We start from the raw sequence: 23,966 nt of genomic DNA on the forward strand, positions 1-23,966 counted from the left end.
TGTTTGTAGTATCAAGGAACTGGAAACTGAGGTAAATACCCATCAATTAGAGAATGGCTGAATAAGTTATGGTATATGAATGTGTTAGGGGAAATTATTGTTCTATAAGAAACAATCAGCAAGGTGATTTCAGAGGGGCCTGGAGAGACTTACATGAACTGATGCTGATTGAAATGAATAGAACCAGGACATCACTGTATACAGCAAGAGCAAGACTGTGGTATGATCAATTCTGATGGACCTGGCTCTTTTGAAGAGCAATGTGAATAGGGCCAGTTCCAATAAACTTGTAATGGAGAGAGCCATCTACATCCAGGGAGAAAACTGAGGACTGAGTATGCATCACAATATAGCATTTTTACTTTTGTTGTTATTTGCTTACATTTTGTTTTCTTTCTCATTTTTTTTTCTTTTTTGATCTGATTTTTCTTGTGCAGCATGATAATTGTGGAAGTGTATCTAGAAGAACTGCACATATTTGACATATGCCATTTAGAGGAGGGTGTGGGGAAAAGGGAGAAAAAAATTTGGAACAAGATTTTGCAGAAGTCAATATTGAAAATTACCTATGCATGTATTTTGAAAATAAAAAGCTTTAAAAATTAAAAATTAATTTGACTTAGTTCTTTATATATTTAAGAAGTAAGGCCCTTTTATTTTCTTTTAAATTTTTATTTTATTTTAGCTTTTTATTTGATTACTAACTATATTTTTCTCCATTCTATTTTCCTCCCATTTATCTTAAACTCTCCCTCCTTCCCTCTGTCCTTTAAAAATGTTTTGTTTCTACCACTTCCCCCAGTTTGCCCTCCTTTCCATTAGCCCAACTCCTTTTCTTATTCCCTTCTTGCCATATTTTCCTGTATGTAAGACAGATTTCTATACCCAAATGAGTATGGAAGTTCCTCCATTTTTTAAGCCAGTTCTGATGAGATAAGATACAAGTACTCCTTCCTACCTCCCTCATCTTCCTCTCTGCTTATGTAAGAAGTTAACTTCCTTCCATCTCTTCCTTTCCCCTTCTCCCAGTTCATTCTTATTTCTCACCCCTTAATTATATATTTTAAGGTATCATTTTATCATATTCAACTCACATTCATGTCCTCTATTTATATATACTCCTAGCTACCCTAATAATTAGAAAGTTCTTGGGAATTGTAAGTTTCATCTCCACAAGGAATGTAAACAGTTTAACCTTATTGAATATCTTATGATTTCTCTTTCCTGTTTAATCTTTTCATGCTTTTCTTGAATATTGAATTTGAAAGTCAAATTTTCTATTCAGCTCTGATCTTTTCATTGGAAATGCTTGAAAATCTTCTATCCCATTGAATATACATTTTTCTCTCCGAAGGATTATGCTCAGTGTTTTCTCCCAGGAGTAGAGCTGTAATCCTAGCAACTTTGACCTCCAGAATATCCTTTAGTGTAGAAGCTGCTAATTCTTCTGTTATTCTGACTGGACAACCACAATATTTGATTGTTTCTTTCTGACTACTTGAAATATTTTCTCCTTTACCTAGGAGTTCTAGAATTTAGTTATAATGTCCCTGGGACTTTTCATTTTAGGGTCTCTTTCAAGAGGAGATTGATGGATTCTTTCCATCTTTTGATTAAGGAATATCAGAAAAGTTTTTCTTCAGAATTTCTTGAAAGATAATGTCTAGGCTCTTTTTTTTTTTTATCATGGCTTTCAGGTAGTTCAATAATCCTTAAATTATCTCTCCTGCAACTATTTTCCAAATCAGTTGGTTTTTCCAATAAGATATACTTTTTCATACTTTTAATTTTGTTTGATAGTTTCTTGATAGTTCACAAAATCATTAGTTTTCACTTGCCCAATTCTATTTTTTTAAGAAATTTTCTTCAGTGAGCTTTTGTGTCTTTTTTTTCATTGACAAATGCTACATTTTACCTTACCACATCTACTTTTCTTCAGTGAATTTTCATATATCTTTTTATATGTGGCCAGTTTTGCTTTTTTAAAGGTATTTTTCTCTGCAATGTATTTTTAATCCTCTTTTACCATTTGGCCGATTTTATTTTCTTCCGTAAATTTTTTTTTGTGCCTCCTTTACCAAGCTGTTAACTTTTCATGATTTTCTTGTCAAATCCTCATTTCCTTTTCTTAATTTTTTTTCTTTCTTATTTAATTTTTAAAATGTTTTTAAGCTCTTTCAAGGATTCTTTTTTGGACCTGAGATCAATTCACATTTTTCTTTAAGGATTATGATATAGTAGTTTGGACTTTGTTGTCTCCTTCTAAGTTCATGTTTTGATCTTTATCATTATAGTAACAATCTATAGTCAGGTTTGTTGTTGTTGGCTCATTTTCTTATCTTATGTCTTGACTTTTAATTTCTATTGAAGTTGGGCTCTGTTCTAAGGACAGAAAGGGCACTAAGCTGAGCTTCAAGTTTTATTTTTGTGCAACTGTTTTTAGAGTTCCTCCTTGCATTGAGACTGTCACCCAGGAATAAGAACAGGATCCATGCATAGGCAATGCAACAGAGTCCTGCTTTCAGTTCCAACAAATCTCCTACTTGTTAAGGGACAGGTCAGTTCTCCGAGAGCCTTCACAGCTGTGGATCATAGTATCTGAAGGAGTTACAGGGCAGCCTTTGCTGACCCAGGTGTTACACTAGGAATGAGATAAATTGGAGGCAGAGGGAAGAGGGAAAAGGTCATAGAACAGCAATTGTCTCTCAGTCAGGGAGGTCAGAGAACAGAAATTGCCTTTCAGTCTCCTTGTATCATCTTCTCACAAGAGAAGATCCATTCTGGAATGGATCTCTAGCAACCACTGTCAGGGGGTTCTGGTGTATTCCAATAGCTCTCTAATGTATTCCAATGCTCAACTCCCTTCACAATCTTTGGGCTGAGAGTTTCAGAAGCCACCACTACCACCTTTGCTGCTGCTGATTCACTAGCTTTTGAGGCCTTCTCCCAGTTTACTTGGTGAGGTCTATGTGGATGCAGCTTATGTTCCATTCTCATCCTGGTGCAATAGACCTTTCCTGATAAGCTTCTAAGTTGCCTTGGACTGGAAAATTGTTTCACTCCTATCTTTCATGGGTTCTGACACTCTATGATTTGTTTTGAGATTTGGAAGGGAATTGGGAGAGGTCAAGTATGTCCCTGCCTTTTCTCTACCATCTTGGATCTGCCCCAAACATCATTTTTTTAAAAGTGTTTGTATTAGACAAGCACTGTGTTGGACATAGGAGACCAGAAAAAGTAAAACTGCTTTTGGACCTTAAGAAATTTTACCTTCTACTAGAGACAAACAACATGTTTTCATTTAAATGAATTCTCTGGGGGGAGAGAGAGAATGAGAATTTTCACACATAATTACATATTCAATCTTATTTACATATATTTACATGTTTATATACTTTCACATCCATGTATACATGCACACGTACACACATATGCAACTATATACTATATGTGTGTGCATAACCTATACATGCATATGTGCGTATACATGTGTGTACCCTACATGTGTGTATGTGTGTACATATATGTGTATGCTACATGTTTTCTAGATAGATAGATAAGTACTTGTTATTCTCCCACAAACTAGGAAAAAACATGGATAGAATGCTGATTTTGCCTTCAGGGAGACAGTTCAAATTCTGTCTGTGACATTTGGCTGGATAAGGATTCTAGACAAATCAATCTTTCTCTCTGTCTTTTTCTAATAATCCTCGAATCGGGTCTCCCAAATGTGGCTTCAACCTTTTTTCCCCAAAGTTTCATTCATGCCCAGAATATTAGATACACTTTCATTACAACATAATTACAAACACATTCCAAAGCCAAATAAAATCAATTTGCAGATTTCCCACTCCATTGCATCCCCCTTTTCACAGACACCCATCAGCATGCTTAGCATTCCCTGGATACACTCCTACAGTTGCTGAGGAAAATGGCTAAGGATTCAAAATTTGCCATAGATAATCCAGAATATGAATAATTCAACTTCTTATGTTCTTGAGTGGTCCACTGTTACTAAGACCTTTACCAGTGAGGGCCTTGAAGCATAAAAGCAGTGATAAGGACCTCAAGGTACAAAATATTTGTGACTAAATGTGATAAGTTTATCAGATGTGAGAGAAGAAATCTGATGATGTAAACTCATATAGGACATTAAGAGAGATATGCTGCCTCCTTCAAAACTATTGACCCTAGGCCATATTTAGCCATGAAAAGGATTTCCTGAACTGACAACCTAAGAAACCAATTTGATGGAAGAAAGACAGAGTGAAAATTCTAATCATTCTAATTTAATCACTATAGTAACTAGACAAGGCTTATTCACAGAAATGTGTTCACTGCCCTTTTTTAGCAGGTGGCAAATCTGATGATGTTACTGGGGCTGAAAGCAAGCAAGATCAGCAGCCACAGAAAAAGAAAGGAAAAGACAACATGAAGCAGAGAAAACAAGGTTAGAGGTGATGTTTTGCCTGTGAGGGCTTTTTTCCTAGCAATAGGAGAAAAAGGATTAATGGTAGAGACAAAGAAAACATTGATTGGGCAGTTTCAGTCCTTCATTGGTAACTTTTCAGATCCAACATAAAACCAGGCCTCCTATCACTTCCACCTTTGCCTCTAATGCCATGTTTAATATGTCTCCCTTTGTGAAAATATTCAAGTCTCATAAAGTATCTTTGAGATTTTTCTGTAACAGAAGAATACATTCATTCCTCATCTCCATCTCTTTAGCTTCCTTCAAAGCTCAGATGCTAATTGTGATCACCAAGAGACCTTTATCCTTTCTCAAATGATCATTTGTCTATTCATCTGCTTTATCTTCTAAATAAATATAAGCTTGAAGTAAGAGTTCACTTCGTTTTTGTTTCTGTGTCTTCAGAGACTAGCATCATGTATTAAAGAAATCTTTCAGATTAAATGCATTGAGGTATCCTTGCTAGGCTCAAGACCAGTTGGATGAGAATTTTTGGATAAAACTACTAAATGTCATCTTGTTAACTATGTCAACAGACTTGCTTCACAAATTTTGTTATATAGACACAATTTACTTGTACTTTACCAACATTAGTCCCAAATTACAGAAGATCCTTCATGGGAAAAAGTAGATTTTTGAAACAGCAAAACTCTTATATCTATCTGTATTTCAGCTCTTTTTATACATCTTCCTTAAAATAAAACTTCTCATTTTCAGGGATTTTCTATCTACAATGCATTTTTCCATGCTACAAAACAGACATTCCTAAAGCATACATGCAGTTGTGTCCTTTCCAGCTTAAGTAGATTCTTGACTCCCGACCACCTCTAGCACCCAATGAAAACTCCTTTATTTTATATTGATATATATATATATATATATATATATATATATATATATATATATATATATATATATATATATATATATATTCTTTCACAATCTGGCTTTTCAAGATTGATTTTTGCTCATTATTCTCTCTCATGACCTCCTCTTTCGAGTCTAATTGGACTACTTGCTTCTGCCATACTAGAATGCTCTGTTCTGCCTTGTTTACATCTTCATGGAATAAAATGCACCTCCCAGATTAAGCACATCATTTCTAATATCATCATTAAGCTGCTAACCCAAGCCTTGACTGATAGCACTTCTCTCATCCTCTTTTTCCTCAGAATGGAGAGCTAGAGAGTAAAATAAAAACCTCCTTCAATTGGCTTCTTTTATAGAATGCAAAACCTGATTTTTTATATGCTGCTTTTCCTGGTTTCAATTTCTGAAATACCCCCATACCAGGTACTTCCTGGTCTACCCCTTTCTTGCTTGCTTTTTTTGTATAGTCTCTCCTCATTAGATTGTAAATTCCTTAAGAGCAGGAACTGTTTTTTCTTTATTTTTTTGTATTCTCAGTGCTTAGCACAGTGCCTGCTATATAGTAGGCACTTAATAAATGCTCATTGGATTGAAACCATCTATTGGAATTCTAGCTCTCTTTATCCCTCCTCAGTCACCAATTTCTAAAAGAGGCCTTTTCTGATTTTCCCATTTATTAACAGTGAATGTTTTGTATGTGGTTTTTAATTATCTGTGCATGTCATCTTATGCATATATATGCATATGTATATATATATATATGCATATATACATTTAAGTGTGTGAATATTGTTTCATTCCAGAAGAATATACATTCCTTGAGGGCAGCGAGTTTTATTTTAGTCCTTAAATGCCTATCATCTTACACACAATTTAACATAAGTGGGTACTTAACATATGCTTATTGAAATGAATTCTACAAGAGAGAAATTATAAAACAACTACCTAGTACATTTTATAAGAATAAGATCTACTGATATGTTTTAAAGTTGGCTGAAAATTTGAAATTATTACAAGTGTATTCAAAATTTTTTTTTAATTTTAATACATGTTTTAATATTCCCCCCACCAAAAAAAAAAAAAAAAAAAAAAAGCACCTTCTCTGTGAAGCTTTTTCTGACTTGGGTCACTCAATAACTGATCTTTCTTTTATTTCTTTGAGCTTCTATTGTATTTACTGTTTTGATATTCCTAAAGTATCCATGTGACTGTGTTATTCCCCACTTAAACAGCTTTAGCAGTTCCCTACTGGCTCTAGGATCAAAAGCAATTTTACCTGTTCTTTTGGTAATTGTTATATATGTTTATTTTTTTTTTCTTCTTTTTAATGTGTATAGCTTTTGAATCTAATTCCCCAATCAAAAAAAATTCATGGAAAAAAGAAGGGGAACTTCAATTCTTAAGTGGCTACTGTGTGTTAGGCATTGTGTTAAGTGCTTTACAGCTATCTAATTTGATCCTCAAAGTAGGAACTACTTTGGAAGTAGGTACTATTTTTATTTCTATTTTAGAGTTGAGGAAACTGAGGCAAGCAGCAATTAAATGATATAAATTTGAGGCTTGATTTGAACTTAGTTTTTTTTTTTAACTCTGGACCTATCACTATCTATTTTGCCAACTGTCTCTATGTGTGGTTCCCCAAAAGTAGCACCCCTCTAGTTTCTAAGGCTAACTAACTCTAAGGGGCTAGAATTTTTTGGACTGTCACTTCTAAGAAATCACCAGTTTGCTTCCTCATTATCAGCCAGAATTAACTAACCTGTAACTACCTGCTAAAAACAGGTAGAGCTAAGACAGATGTTATAGAAACATCCACCAAACTAGAGGCATACTTACACACATACACAAGGTCCTTTGGGGAAGTGAGGTCATACAAAGAGAACATGTGACCAAAGGATACATAGCTCCCAGTTATTCAATGTCTCTTTGTCTAATCCTCATGAAGTTTCTCTTCATTGTAGCTCTTATCTAAGCTCCAAGGGTCATTTTATCTGTAAAGTCCTAATGCTCTCTTTTCTTGGCATATCTGCTTTGGGCTCATTGTTGCTTTTGGTTCGGGATGTTGATGTTGCCAGTAACTACTGTTGCTCCAGAGATTCTGAGGCAATAATCTTGTGATGTTTATATCTTCCAACTTAGTGAAGTGTGTATGGTCATGATCTTGTCGAGTTAGGGGGGAAAGAGAAACAGAGAACCAAAGACAGAGAGACACCCAAAGATTAAGATACACATATACAGAGGAAAAGAGAGAGAAAGAAAATTAATTTCTACTCTCCCCATCCTCTTTCCCTAGAGCAATTCCTGCTAAGAAGCTTTTTATCACTCTTTGACTACCTTTTGATTCAATTATTCTGTAAATTGGATTTAAATAAGAGGCAGGATTGCACAATCATTGACCTCACTCCTCCAGAGCCACCACTGTCCACTGACAGGTCAAAATTAAGATGGCCAAGAATGACTCAAGATGCAGTGGATAACCTTGGTGTCTTTGATGTCTAACTAAGGTCTAACCCCTCCACAACACTACTTTACCTACCTTCATGACTGTTGGAATAAATTGTTCTCCTCTACCCATCCCACTAGGGGAAGTGTTTACATGCTTGGGATACACACACCCTAGGTTTGTAGGTTTGAGACCCCTTGGTTACCCTCAATCTGGTTTTAGCCCATCTCAATGGTTTACCATGATGTGGTTACTGCAAGTGCTATAGCTTCATGCAGCCACAGGTGAGAGTTAAATGGATCAGGTGGATATCATAGCAAAACACCAAAGGCAGCCTTTTAAAAGACTTAGCAGCCCTCTGCCCAGAGCTACTAGTTTTCCCTGAACACACCCTATACCCCTTTTGGTCACCACTTTCCTGGTCAGTTGGGAAATGTAAAATATCAAATCAGCTTGCTGAACTAAACACAGAAAGGTCCAGAACTATGGGATTTTCTTTCATTAGAATAAGTCATTTTTGTGGTCTGACATCTGTCTTCATTCAATCTTACTGATTCAATTGAATTATCTGGACTTTTTTGATTAAATTAATGGGGTGGCGCCCTACTCTTATGTGTGTATGGTTGTTTATCCTTTGTTTTGAAGAGGATCCATGACATCACAGGTGATATCTTGAGTCATGTGTGAATTGGGTTGAGTAAGGCAGGGTTGGACAAAGTCATCAGCCTTACTTCCTCTTACCGAGTCTGGAAGACAAGACAAAACAAAATACAAGATGATTGGTGATGACTCAGGATATCCTGGAAGATCTTGGGGTCTTCAATATCTGAATAAGCTCTAAATGCACCACATTTTTAAGCTTCCTTCATGGCCATTAGAACAAATCATTTTCATCCACAAATTCTACTAGAAGAAGTTTTCACATGCTTAGGGTAGACATCTCCCTAACTCACAGAAAGATTTAAGATCCCTCTGTTAACCTCAGCCTGGTTCAGCCCTCTGCCAAGAGGGTTTTACCCAGATGTAGTCATTGTGCATACTACACAGTTTCTTGGAGCACAGTTGAGGTGGATAAAGGTGAACACCAAAGATGGATAAGCAACCCTGAAAAAAAGATCAGCAAGCCCTCACTCCAGAGAAACTAGCTCTTCCTGAATACCCCATATACCCTTAAATATACATGGCTTCTGTGCTCCATTAAACAGTCAATAACTTCAGACTTCTAGAGAAGGTTAAAAGACCAGCTAAAAGAAATAAAGGTAAAGACAAAATCAAGCGTATATCAAGAAGATCCTTGTCCAAGATGAAGTAATAAAAGATGAGTTCTCTCAAAAGTCAAAGATAGCAATTATGTGTAAGGATCAAACCTTGAATCTTTTTAACTTATGTATGTGTGGGGAAAAATTAAAAAGCATAATCCCTAACCTATAAATCTACTTTTCCATTTATATAGGTTTTTGAATATAATTTACAAATGCTTTAAGGGCATTTTCATTAATGATATTTGAAGAGAAAAAACAACTTTTCAAAGTAATATTCCATTAGATTTTATATTTTAAGTCACACAACTAAAACATAAAAAATACAAGAGCCTTCTGTGCTTCCTAGTTAACTATAAAATATCATTTGATTCAATTGATCAAAGTACTTCTTAAAGGGTTCTCTTCCAATGAGGTGCCTCTCATAAATATGAGTCTCTATTCACTACATTTTTATTTTATTTTTAATTTATAGACTAAAGCAAGCTTTTCCATAATACATTATTTAAAAAAAGATGATTGCATATAAAACTGCAAGTCTACCATTCACAATTTGCTTTTCCTTTCAAATATACAAAAAAACTATCATGTAAATTTTTCCTTTCCCCCCACCAGAGATGGCCACTAATAGAAACAAATAGGGGTGTGTACGTGTGTGTGTATTCTATACTTATTTCTATTTATCTGAAAATTATAATAGAGATGACCTTGTTTGACTCTCAAATTATTAACAATAAACAAAGCATAAAAAGGAAGACATGAGTTGTCAGATATTTATGAAATTCTCTTGCAATTAAGGTCATTTGAAATAAAACATTGCCTCCAAAGTGCCATTTTAAACATACAAACACTATTTGGGAGGTAAGGATCCATGAACACATTAGCACCCTTTAATACATTTTCATTTCTCAAGACTAGTTAAGTGAAGGAGCCTACTAGATTTCTCCACCTCTCCCCCCAAAAGAGAAAGTTTTACTAAGGAAAAGTCTATAAAATTGGATAGTGGTGGATAAGTCAGTTTTGAAAAGAACCACCATCACTCTGAGCAATAGAGAGAAATTCTTGGGCAATAGAGAGAAAAAGATAGGAGGTGTCTAGGAGATAAAGGATTCTACTTCTATGGGGTATTGGGTGAAAGAGGATGTATCACTACTGACCCAGAGAGAAAAGTTAGGTTGAACCTATTCATTAGATTTAAATCAAAGCAGAGGCACAACCAAATATTTTCAGTCCCTCGGGCAATATCCTTTTGCCTTTTAATTCCTAATCTCTTTTAGAATGCAGCCTTGATTTGCAGTCAGAGGACTTGGATTCAAATCTTGTCCTTGCCCCATATTACTTATGCAACCTTTGCATATGTCACTTGACTTTCTCAAGCACCCATCTCCTATCTGTAAAATGAGGGTGTAAGACAAAATAACTTCTAAGACCCTAAACTTTTAAAAAATCTATGAAGTGTTCTATAAAATTAAAAATCCTTTAATAATTTGATTAACTTCCACTTTCTACCTCAATCCATTATATAGTGGGTTTAAGGTAAACCCACTCAAAATAATCTGCAAAGATTTTTTTCTTTGACAAATCACATTTATAGTCAACATTTTAAAAAATCTTACACTTAGAACTAAAGAGCCTTTTTCAATCTTGTCACATTCTCCCAGGAGTTGAATAAAAAATACAACTCCCTTTGAAGTTATCAGAGCAAAGAAATCAAGTAGAAATGCAAATGAACACAGAATAGGTTGCAAAAGCAACCTATGGATTGAACAAAAATCTTCCAAGGCAGAGGGAGAATGGATCTGGTATCAACAGAGTCCCAGTGAAACAGGACTGAAAATAAAATAAGTTCAGGCATCTGGCCTTGACCTCTGACAAGCAGGAAAACAACATCAATTATATACAAAAATGAATATAAACTCTATTACCACAGAACAGAGATATGATTATCTTCATTTATTCCAGTGGACTGATGCAACCTCAAAACCAGAAATGTTCCAATCCCATCCAAGTGGAATTGCCACTGCCAACAAAAACCACGCGAGGCATCATAATGGGATATATCTCATTTGGGATGACCCAAATGAATAGCTGTTGGAATAAGTTACCTGATGAGTCAGTGTGCATAGCAGATGCAGAGGCAGAGGCAGAAGGGTCCACGTTCCAAGGCTATGCTAACTATATGACATTGAGGAAGTCAGTTCACCCCATCTAAATCTGTGGCCTTAATACTTTTTATTGAAAACAAGCAAAAAACATGCAATTCAAAATTGACTTGTGCCTTTAAGCATTCTCTGTGATGTATGATATCTCAAGAGTAGTAGTTATTCTTTCTTTTGAAAGACAAGTCATTCCCTGATTCCTATTGGTCCATTCAACCTTATAACATATTAAAAAATTACATGAGTGTCAATGGAGGATGCTTCTGGTCTTCTATAAACCTCAGACAAATCTATAGAATTTACCTTGTATGTCACTGATGGTTTGCAATCTTCATTGAAAGGAGTTTCATATACTGGTGAAATCATAACCCATTGGTTTGTTTGCCCAACATTCTAGAACATCTCTCACAGTGTAGACACAGAGCTGCTATATTTCTGGGTTCTAGGAAAAAGACAAGGTTACCTTCAATTTGAAACCTCTATAAACTCGGCCAATGAATTCATCTGAAACTATCTTGTGGCCTCTCTCTCCTTACACATAGGACCTTAATTTAATGACCTTGTTTATGAGCAAAATAAAAGAAATTTATCATCAAAATTATTCATTAAGGTAGTAATTAAGGTAGCAGCAGACAATCAACCTGTAAGTCGAATTAGGCATTGACTGAAAGGGCTTCTGACCAGTTTTTCTAATTTGAGAACAATTTACTCCTGGAATCACAGCATGAACTGCAGATGTCACACCAGTTCTTACTGTTCCTTTAGGCACTCTTTTCATCTTGCAAGGTTCTTTTTTTCCCTTTTCTTCTCAAATAACAGGATAGCATTGAGGCATGTCATGTGCTACAAGGAGTATATTTTTATTATCAATTCCCATGACCAAGGGCAGATGTTATATGCCCTTCAATTCACTTCAAGGGAATCTTTTTAATTTAGGAATGAGTCCAATAATCAACTTTTTAGCAGATTTGACAATACAGATTTTCAAGGGTTATTTAGAGATGGGAAATACTAACATCATGCTTTTTTTTTAGCTCAGAGATCATTGATCTAGAAATGAAAAGAACATGAAAGATCATGTAGTCCAAGGACCTTAATTTTTCATATCAGCAAACTGAGACCTTGTGAAGTTGTCACTTGCTCCAAAATCCATAAAGAGTTAAGAGATTAGAGAAGTGATCAATAAATACTTACTAAATACCTACTTGGTCTCATGTAGTTTGCCAAGTCCTAGAATAAAACTCCAGTTCTGTGATTCTAGTTCCAATATCTTTTCACTGCCCTGCACTGTCAAGATTTTGAAGGATATAATGAAGAATGATGAGGAAGACCTTTTCTGTTCTCTTTTGTAGATTACAATGATTGCATAGATGCTCATTAAGTGAATAAAGAAAAATATTTGAAAGAATATGAGATGAAGTAGATGAGATAAATATATTGATCAAAAATTTCATGATAAGTAGGACAGTTTTAAATTCACTTGTTGAATTTTTATATGTATTTTTAAAACACTGTAATAGAGATTTGTGGGTTTCACACACAAGCTTCTACTCTTTGTACATGGAAAAGTTAATGCTATTTGTCACTTATAAACTACAGATTCTTTTAAAAAATGATTTTTTAAATGAGAATGAAATAGTAGTGTTTATTACATTGTATTAGGCTCATCAATGCTCATCCTGTGTCTACTTCAATATTATCCCTATAGTCTACATCTATCTTGCTGCTATGGCTCCTAGAAGGCAATACAGGGAAGCAGAATGGTAAAATCTTGTACAGGGAACTTAGAATGGATCTCTTCCCATGATAGTTTGCATTCCCCTGGTCATATTCCTGATGATTTTCTAATGACTTGTCCACCACATATCTTCTAAATAAAGTCTTGTAGATTCGAAACTTCAATAAAAGTTTAATGTGTACTTTTGATATATAATCACTTCCCATTATCCTAAAGATTTATTTCTCTTCTCTCTCCATTAACTCCAGCAAGGAAAGCAAGAAGGTAACAAGTACAGTTATTATAAAAGAAGAGAGAACCAAATTTAAATCTAGCCTCGATACATAGTAGCTGTGTGACCCTGAGCATGTCAATTACTTTCTGAATCAATTTACTCATCAATAAAGTTTGAAAACTAATAGCACCTACTACTTCTCAAGGTTGTTATAAGAATAAATGAGATTAAAATTTTAAAGCACTTTAAAAACCTTAAAGTTCTATACAAATAAATATTAGCTACCCTCAAAGAGACAAGACAGCATGGCTACAATAGTCTAGTTTAGAAGATACCTTCTCCTTTGTATATTTTTATTGTACAGGAATACATTCTCACTGGGAAGCCCTGTGGTGACTCAATGTGTACAGTAACCATTCTAAGAACATCCCTAAGTATGACAAATTGAAATATCTGTCTTTTTAAAGATTAATCTGCCTTTCAATCCATTTTCTATAAAATGGGTGCCACTTTTAAATCAGTCTTTGCCAACATATTTACACCCCCCACCACTGAATGGTCTGAACAAAGAAAACAGAATAACTGACAAAGCAACAGTCTAAAAATGTATATAACATTCCAACACCTACAATATTCCACCTGTCTACCAAGAGGAGTCATGTATGTTATGGCATCTGTTCTCTGGAACCAAGATTGCAAATTACAATTACTCTGAGTTCAGTTGCTCTTCAGTGATGGGTCTCTTTATATTCCATATGTCTTCACTCATACATTAACATGTTTTTCCTCATATTTGCTTTTTTTGTGTTATTAATATTCTATTACATTTACATATATCAATTTATCAATCATCAATCTATTCAATTCAACCTTCAATGAGAAGGTTTTCAGGTTTTTAGATTTTTTTTTTTTAAATAAGACTATCTTGTTACATATCAGACTCTTTTTTTATACCAGTGCTCTTCTTGGGGTATGTGTCCTAATGATGAATCATTAGGTCATTGAGTAGAACAGTTTAGGAATTACACTTACATAGTTCTGAATTGTTTGCAAAAATGATTGGGCCAATTCACAATTCCACCAATGCTGTATTGGTGTTCCTGTTTTGTATAACCCCTCTTGCCCTTTATCATCTTTGCCAAATTGATGAGTTTAGTCATTCTCCTCCCATAGAACTTTTAAGTACAATGAGAGAGTACCAAATATGATTTTTCATTTACTAATATCACTGCAGACTATTTCTTTTACCACCTGTAAAGGTGAGGTAGAAGAGGTTAAAGGGAATAAGAATTTAGGTCATTCATTATTGCTTCTTGTTATCAGTATCTTTCTAGTCAAAGACACTGGTAAGTGCCTAAAGCCAACCATTGGCTTGGGAGAAAAGAAATACCTCAATCAGAAGCAGCAAATATCAAAGTACATGAGTAGTATTAGAAAACAATAAGAGGAAAGAGAAGGGAAAGGGGGAGGCACAGAGGAAAGTAAAAGGGACAGGGAAAGGAATAAGGAGAGGAACAGAGAGAGGAATAGGAAGCACACTTGATTTGGACAGGTTCAAATCTTGGTTCTCTTTTTTATGTGTTTAATTTTAGACAAATCATTTAATTTTGTCTCAATATTCTCATCTGTAAATCAATGAACCAGATACTTCTGAGATCCCTCCCAACTCTAAATATTTGATTACAGACAGAATCCCTTTAATTACTGAACTAACCACTGCATGGTAGCTATGACAATGACAAACCCCTAGTTGCCACATTCCACATAGAACACAAACACACCACTTGGAGAGAAGAGTTAAATCCTACCAGATAGGGAGACACAAAAAATACTCACATGAGAGAAGCCAGACTCCAAAAACATATATATGACTGGTTCTATATGGTATAAAAGATTACATTCTTTTGTGTTTCCCGCATTCAATTTCCTCCAATCAGCACTCTCGTATTGTTATATGAGAAAATAAAGTAATTTTCATAGCTAGAAAGCTTCTGTTTTCAGATTTTCATTATATACCCTCCAAACAGCTTCCACCTACATAAAGTGAAATTACTTGCAGCTGATGCTAATCACTGTCAAGCTTCCTACATTACCATACCCCTATGATCAGCTGCAACCCTCTTCATCCCTAATTATAACAGTGCTAATAGAGAAGTCTGAAATCAAGGTAAAGAATAAAAGTGGTCTTCTAAATGACCAAGTTTGTATTTTGTCAAGTTGGACGTCAAGTCCAACCTTAGGATTTGATAGTTAAGATCCAGTGGGAGCAGGATAAACAAGTCAGAGGAGATATTGTGAGTTCCACTTATTGGTGTAAGAGGCAGAGAAGTCAAAAATACTAAAGTTGGGCTATTACTATTTTAAAGGTTCCTTTCATCATTTTCATCAAATATTTATCATGTGTTTGGGTGGAAAGAAAGGAAAATATATGTTCTCTGCCTTCAGGGAGCCTACATTCTAAAAAGGGAGATAATATGCAAGCAAACATGCTTTGTACACAAAGCCTTCAGTATCTACTTCAGTATCTACTTGCCTTGCTTCTTCTGACTAAAGATGGTATGTATGTGTGAGTTTATATAGCTATAGCTATAGATATAGATATACTCATACATGTGTATATAAATGCACACACAAATATATCCACATATATGATATATATGGATATAATAATAATGAATTGAAGTAATTTCAAATCAAATCTTTTTATTTTATAAAGCAGGGAATTGGGCATTCAGAAACATTAAATTACTTTCCCAGAGTCATACAGCTAGTAAGCCATAGGCTTTAAATTAAGAACCTACTATGTACCAACTGCTAAGGATAGACAAAGAAAGAATGAAATAAACCCTTCTCTCAAAGGCAGTTTTTCAGCTCAGGTCTTTCTGAATACAGGTCTTGTACCTTACCTTGTATATCACATAGCCTTTCTGGATAGGAAATGAATAAAAACAAGGATATAATCCAGGTCAAAATGAGACAAATAAAGCAAACAAAAAGCAATGGAAGAAATAACTGAAGACCTTGGATGAAAGCCAGATTTCAGGAGACCAGAAGGTAGTAAGAAGTCCTGAACCTCAGGATAGGAAGTGTCAAGGAAAACAAGTTGTCTGTCCCTAGAGTTTGAGTTAAGACAATCAAGGAACATAGCTCCATCCAGGTCTTAAAGTAACTAATTCTTTTCCATTAATACACAAAATATTTATTTTGATTTATAATTGAATTGTGATTTTCCATTCTATGTTCTTAGGAGAAAGAATAAAATATTTCTCTCTTTGGAGTTTTTTCTTCATCCTGTTTATGTGACTCTTTTTGGTCAAAATAACTGATTATGCTTATCCTATCACCTCTACCCTGAATATGGGGTCAGCAAAGAAGGAAAGTCGACAGGTGGCACCGATTAAGAAACCCATTGGGGCGTGGGAAAATCTCTGTCTGGGGAAAAGTGACATGCCTCAAATTAGAATTAGAGTGAGTACAAATCAAAGATTAGACACCAGGTTTTTTAGGAACCCAAGATTTCTTGAATAGACAGCAATGTTTTTAAATAGACTTGTGATTTCATGTAAGAAGCCTACAGACAGGTTTGAATCTTCTCTGTAACACTGTCTTAAAAACTTACTGGGGCATTGAGAAGTGACATGGCTTGACCATGGAAACAGTTAGAACATGTCAGAAATAGTATTTGAATCCAGATTGTCCAAATCACTATATCTCCTGGCCTGTCATCAATGGAGGAAGGAATCCAGAGAATAGAATGGAGATATCAATCCTAAAAGGTCTGCCCAGGATCAAGAAGCAAACTACTGGAAGTATCAGCAAAAAATCATTGTCAAACACTAACTACCTCCCCAAAGCTATGCCAGCAGTTTGTCTTTACTAGGCCCCACTTTTGCTGTGTGCTAATGTGTACATCAGCTATGTTTCTGATAAAAATGCCCACTCTTGATTCAGCAACAGCAGGAAGGCCATTGGATCAGTTGCCATTTTTCCCCTAATATGTGCTGCCAAACCTAAATCAATGATCCAGTAAGATGGCCTGCACTTATTGGAGTAAATACAGGGTATGCTGTGCCATGCTTGCATTTTTATAACTATATCCCTGATCATTCACCAGGTTTTAGAGGCAGCTCTGCCCTCAATTTGAGTCAAGGAAATTTTGCATAATTATTTTCCCTGACTACCTACAATTAACAGTAATGGAAAAGATTGAAAAGGTACAGTTTGAGTTTTAGGCCATTTAATTCAACAAACATTTATTAAATACTTAATCTATATAAAAACAATGAATATAACTATCTTCATAATAAATATAGTGGGGACTGTACTAAATGCTGGGAATAGAAAGAATATGGAAAATGATTCTTGTCATCAAGAAGCTTAGATAAATGAATGAAGCACTTATTATGCACTTACCTTATGTAAAGGGCTATATTAGGGATACACATAGAAAATTAAGACATTCTCTACTTTCAAGGAATTCACATTTTAATGGAGAGATAACACATATTTAAAATTTCAGTTGTAAATCAAAGGGAAAAATTCTGTTGTTCTTAGGGCACAGCAACAAAGAAAACAAATGGTAATGCTTTTTATAAAATGTCATCTGCACTAATAAAGTAGTACCACTTGCTGACATGGAACCTTTTTTGATGGTGTTACAGAATTTGGAAACAAGGCCTTTCACTTCAGAGTTTTCTGTAGCTCTGGCTGTAGTACCTTTAGCAGTTGCCAAGATGCATCTCCATAGGGATTCCTCCCCAGGAGATGTCTCTACATGCTGGGAATCACTACCGAAGTCAAGTTGGCTTGACTTGCCTAATAACATATGCTGCCTCTTGTCTATATCTTGCAATGTCTTGCTGTTTCCATTAGACTAGCTTACCTGCTTTGGGAGGCAATTGTTAGGGATAGTTAGTTCCTTCTCCAGATAATGGCTGGGAGTACCTCCCCAGGATTTGACCTGATCTCTCTTCTCTTTGCTCTCTATACTCTTCTCCTTAGTGATTTTATCACATTTTGGGGATCCATTATCATCTCTGTGAAGATTCCCAGATCAACAAATCCATCTTTCTGAGCTACCATGCCACAGTACTGACTACCATTATACATTTTGAACTAGATGTCATATGGGTATCTCAAAGTCAACATAGATCAAACAAAACTCATTATTACCCCTACAAAGCACCTCTCTTTTTAACTTTTCTATTACTTTCAGCATCCTTGAGGTCACCCAGATTCAACCTCATGCCATTCTAACTTTCTATTCTTCTTCATCCCCATAACTGCTCAATTACTAAATCTTGTCATTTCTAGATCCATGTCTTTCACATTTATTCCATTCCACTCACACAGATACTACTCTATTTCAAGTTTACCCTCTCTAGCTTGGACTATAGCAATAGAGTATTAATTGATCTCCCTGATTCAAGGATCTCTCTATTTCAATTTATGATCTTTAATGTGATTCTAATAAAATAAAATTCTCCCCATTTAACCTTTCCCCTCAATAATCCCCTCATTATCCATAGGCCCAAATATAAACTCCTGTTTAGCCTTTAAAGCTCTTCTCAACCTGGTCTTTTCCTACACTTTTAGTTTTCATATATATTACAGAAACCATCATGTTCTTTGACTCCTCAATTATCCATTCAATCAATTTCAGTGGCCAACAATTCAATAACTGACAGAACAGCAATGCACAATGTGAGTATATGGGGAAACTAAGATATTACAATCTATGGGGAAACTAAGATATTACCATCAAGATAACAAGGAATTTCCAGACCTTTCATATTTTCTAAGCTGGTGGCAAAGTTCTCAGAATTTCCCAGAGATCCTCTGAGTCTATATTATTTGAAATATTTGATAGTTAGGATATGGGAAGTTTCATTGCAGATGTCAAATATAGGTGAAAATGGGTAATGAGAAGTAATTCTCCTGTGAATGAGTGAAAATGGGAGGTAAAGAGGTGGTTTGGTTTTTTTGTCTATAATATTAAGCAGGTTGGGCAATTAAGTATCACAGTAGATAGATTTCTGGGCCTGAGATAAGGAAGAATTGAGTCCAAATCTGACATTAGATACATATTATCTTGTGACTCTAAGCAAGTCACTTAACCCCGTTTGCCTCAATTTCCTCATCTATAAAATGCGATACTGTAGTATCTTTGCCAAGAAAACTGCAAAAATGGGTCATGAAGAGTCAAACATGACTAAAAAATTGACTGAACAACAGCAATAGATAAGTTAGATCATGGGTAGTTTTCTACTTCTGTGTACCTCTACATATATTGATTCTCTATGTACATACATAGGAAGTGAGGGAAGATCAGATATAGATCTTCCTGAGTTCCAGCAAGCTCCTTCCCAATCCCATTTCATTCCTTTACTATTATATTTATTCAAAACTTTAACAAGCACTAAAAAAAATACATGTCCATATAAATGGGTATGTATTTATATATTTATATAAGCACATACAGAATAGAAAATGAGCCATATATGAAGTTATGGATTTCCATTATGCACATCTTGCTTTTCTTTTTAACCCCTCCATCTCATTTGTACAACAGGCTTCTAGCAATCAGTGAAAAGAGGAGGAAGAGGGATAGATGGTAATCAGAAATCTCCTTGAACTTCAGAAGAAAGTCCTCCACATTGTGTAATAAGAGGTATCCTGAGTTTGGTATCTTATGTCATTTGATAGGTTTCATGTTATTTGGTACAACCTCCAAGATACATATTTAAAGATACAAGAGAACATTGACCTAGTGACACAGAAGTACAATGAATCAACTCTTGCATATTTGTTATGCCTTCAAGAATCTATCACCTTTTCCCCTGCATCAAGCTTTCCCCAGAGAAAAACATAGACCCTCAAACATAATCACATAAATTACCCAAAGCTGCACTGTTCAACCATAAGAAGGTCTCTTAGGTTTCTCTCAATCTCTCCGTCTCTGTCTTTGTCTCTCTGTATCTTTCTCTCTGTGTCTCTCTGTGTCTGTGTCTGTCTCTGTCTCTGTCTTTGTTTCTCTCTATATGTCTCTCCCTCTCTCTTTCTATCTTTCCTCTTAACTACATTTGTCATTATGGTATGAAATTGGATCTATTAATAACAATTCTTTAAGCCCAGGCTATTTTTGCTTTTATAGGCTGATTAGAGTCAACTGCAGAAGGGAAGAGATGTGGGTGCCCTTGCCAGGGTTATGGGCAATAGCTGCTGTCTTCCTATCCTATGGAACAATTGTCCAACCTTCTTGATAATAGATAGAGGAAAAAAACAATCAAGTCCACCTTGACCCATCCCTTGGAAAATTGATAGATAGATATCTATGAACAAATATGTGCTTCTCCAGGATTCAACCATTGCTAGAGTCCTAGACTTCTGTTTCCTGCAAAGTGCAGATTACTCCTTAGTATACAGCCCATTCCTTAGACATTTGCCCCCTGAGGGGAGGGTGATAAGTAGCTTTCTAATTTAGCAAATAACTCTACCACAGTGTTTCTCAATCTTCTTCCATTCTGAATCCCCCATAAACCTTTCTTTCCTCCTATTCAATAGTAATAGAAATAAATCATTAAGTTTAAAATGGAGAGGCACATAAGAAATAAAATAGATTAATTGGATTCATTTTTAAGCACTCAGAGGAGCACTGAGCTGTATAAATCAGTTTTAAAAGAATTGTTACTTTGTTGATTGGAAATCAATTTTAAAAATCAAATCAAAGTATTTTGCGGTCCCCCTTAACAAGCTTTTCTTGTCCTACTCCCCAAAGTGATTTCACCATTGTCATGAGCTATTTAGGAAATTTCAGATAACATTGTCATACCTACCAAAGGAACTTGTGAGTACTGGTTACTAGAGTTAACTCTAGGGAGAAAAAATCTGTGCCAAGGGAAAAGGGCTAAAATCCAACCAAACATCCAAATCAATGTGGACCAAAGTCCATGGTTTTTCAGAAGTGTAAAGATGCAAGGGTTTAACATAAAACATGGCACCAGAACCATGACTTCAAGCCAGGGAGGAGTTCATAGCATGAACAACGGAATGCAAAGAAGTAGCTATGAATGGTTGCTTAACTAATGTGAAAGCTTTGACTTTTTATGGTACCATATCCTTTCCCACTGATGCGTCATCATGATGTATAATCCCTGGTACCCACATCCCAGCCGGTAAAATTTAGGTTTAGAGATTAGACTTTTTTTTTTTAACCGAACTTGTGATTTAATATGAAAGGAACCTCCAGTGAAGAAAGTTCCTCTACAATGAAGATATCTTCTCCACAATCAATCAATAAACATTTATTAAGAACATACTATGAATCTAACACCATTTAGAGAGCTGCCCTAGTCACCAGAAAATTCAGTAACTTGTTCAGAATCTCATAGCTAATGTTTCTACATGCATAGATACACACACACACATATCAGACACTTGTAATCAGCTGCCTCTTGTCTACTTTTTATGTTATTCATAGCAAAGAGAAGGGTGTGTGTGTGGGTGTATGGTTTTGTTTGTTTAACTCAGCTCTAGTTTAACTCTGAATGTTTGTCTTAAAGAAGCAGCTACGTTGTGAAATGGATACAACATTAGACCTGAAATCAAGAAGACTTGAGATTAAATCAGGCAATATCTATTAATCTATCATCTAGCTGGATAGCTAGCTATCCACATATACATATATGGATGTGTGTATATGTATGCACAAGTGTGCAAATACATTCACACATACTAGCTGTGTGACACTGGGAAAGTCATTTGATCTCTTTCTTAGTGTTCTCATCTGTAAAATGGGGATATCCATAGCTACCTCCTCAGGTTACTATGAGGGTAAAATGAGATATCTGAAAGCCTTAAAGCTGGCTAGTTGTTATTGCTGCTATTATTGTTATTGTAACCCAGGTAACAAGCCCATTTGCATAACTATCATCTGTGGAAGATGTTTACTTAATGTTCTGTGCTTAAAAGAGGGGCAGAGTTGGTGAGATCTTGGGAGAGGAGATATTCTTGTTCTTCTGACTTCCAATTTTGAGATAAGACAAATGGGATTCCTGTTCCTGTTCCTGCAGAAGTCCTTGAAGGAAACGATTCTGGAAAGAAGTCAACATGTATGTGTAACCAAAAAAAAAAAAAAAAAAAACCACACACACATGAATCTCTCCTCTTATAAGCTCTTGCCAACTCTGTTTTCCTCAAAGAAGCATGAAACATGAAGTAATCATTCTCCACCAATAAGGAATTAAGTAATAAAATCTTATATCTTTCCTTATTTCTTCTTACCTCAAAATCACAACCACTATGTCCAAGAAAATCTAATTTACAAACAAAAGTGTTCAAAAATATCCAGCACATAAGAGGACGAAAAAACTGATATAGTTTGGACATAGCTTCTTTCTTTTCTGTACTAGGTCCAAAAAAGTCCTTTTTCCTTGATTGTTCTCTAAAGCTTACAACTGGCTTTCAGCTCCATGTTTATGTATTCAGGGGAGAGTTAATATGATTTCTAGTACTGTATTAATTATATAATACTGTAACAAAATTTTATAATTCCAAAATAATTAGACTGCCACGTGAATACTACACTTGATTTGGTTAAATTTTACCCTTGACAAAACTCATCTTTAAGGGAAGTTGGTTTTATTCCATAAGTGGGGTCAAAGAGGAAGAGAAAATATATTAATATCACATAAAGGGTTATAAGAAATGTGCTCATTTATAGTAATGTCCCTCTTATCCAAAGTTTCACTTACTGGGCATTTAGTTGCTGGTAGTCAATTTCAAGTTCCCCGGGAATGAGGAAGGAAGGGGACTGCTTGACTCAGGGAAAGGGTCAATAACTGATTCAAGGACTGAAGACAGAAACGGGCTACTAGAATAGATGGATAGAAGACCGACACACAGGGTAGACACACAGGTCACATTGGATGTTGAAAAAAGAGCAAAAGTCTCTTCTTTCCAAGTTAGAAGTCTCAAGCCAAGTTCCCTCTTCTGTAATGGTGGTCTCTGAAAGGAGGTTTTTTAGTGGGTTGGTTTTTTGTTTTTGTTTTTTAGAAGTTAGGAGAGAAGCTAAAGAGCATAAAGTCCAGGGGCAGGAGCAGAGAGGAAAAGCACATTACTGTACGGTAAAGTTAACATGGGTATTTTTTGTTTTTTTGGAATGTGGATTTCTTTCAGAATTCCTTATGTAAATTGCAGTGTGAATTTATAGAAAGTGAGAATTGACTGTAATAGAGTTCAGTTCTAGCTATGATTTCAGGCATCCTGGGGATCTTGGAATGTATTCTTGGCTAAATTTGGGATTACTATATACGATTGGCCTGGGTCAACCTTGACAAGTGAAGCTTAGAATTACTAATGCTTTCTTTTCCAAATCATATTAAAGTCATCAGCCCAAGGCACTATTCACAGAACTTAGTTTACTACAAGCAGGTCAAAATGTTTCTGCTCCTAAAGAGCAACTCACTCATTAAAGCAGCAACAATGCAGAATGATGGCCTGACCACAGAACAAAAAGGGGAAAAACTTGTATTATTTTTTTCTTTAGTTTACCTCCAAAAAGCCAGACTTTTTTACTTCTATATGTCATAGAATTGTGGAAATTGAAACTGTCCAACCTAGAATCAAAGAACTGAGGTAGAGCTCTGAGCCTATGGCATTTTATTAAAGGATCCATGGTCCCTCTAATGAAGTGGATCTCAGATTTCCATCATGATCTTAGATGCTTTGTTCTTCCAAGGCCTTTATTTATAAAAATTTGATACCCAAATATGCAAAAGAAACATGGTAAAATACAGAATCTCATTGGTTGAT

General features: G+C 35.3%; 1 long non-coding RNA gene across 1 annotated transcript; it reads right to left on the reverse strand.

The window, feature by feature from the left end:
• Positions 1 to 6,423: 6,423 nt before the first annotated feature.
• On the reverse strand, positions 6,424 to 15,118 carry LOC141544747 (uncharacterized). Its single transcript, XR_012482781.1, has 3 exons — positions 14,991 to 15,118; positions 11,506 to 11,644; positions 6,424 to 8,530 (listed from the first exon to the last, which is right to left on the reverse strand). It is a non-coding gene; the product is annotated as an uncharacterized LOC141544747 (long non-coding RNA).
• Between the last annotated feature and the right edge of the window lie 8,848 nt (positions 15,119 to 23,966).

This window comes from Sminthopsis crassicaudata, chromosome 5 (genome assembly GCF_048593235.1).
Source record: "Sminthopsis crassicaudata isolate SCR6 chromosome 5, ASM4859323v1, whole genome shotgun sequence".
In the NCBI taxonomy this organism is placed as follows: Eukaryota; Metazoa; Chordata; class Mammalia; order Dasyuromorphia; family Dasyuridae; genus Sminthopsis; species Sminthopsis crassicaudata.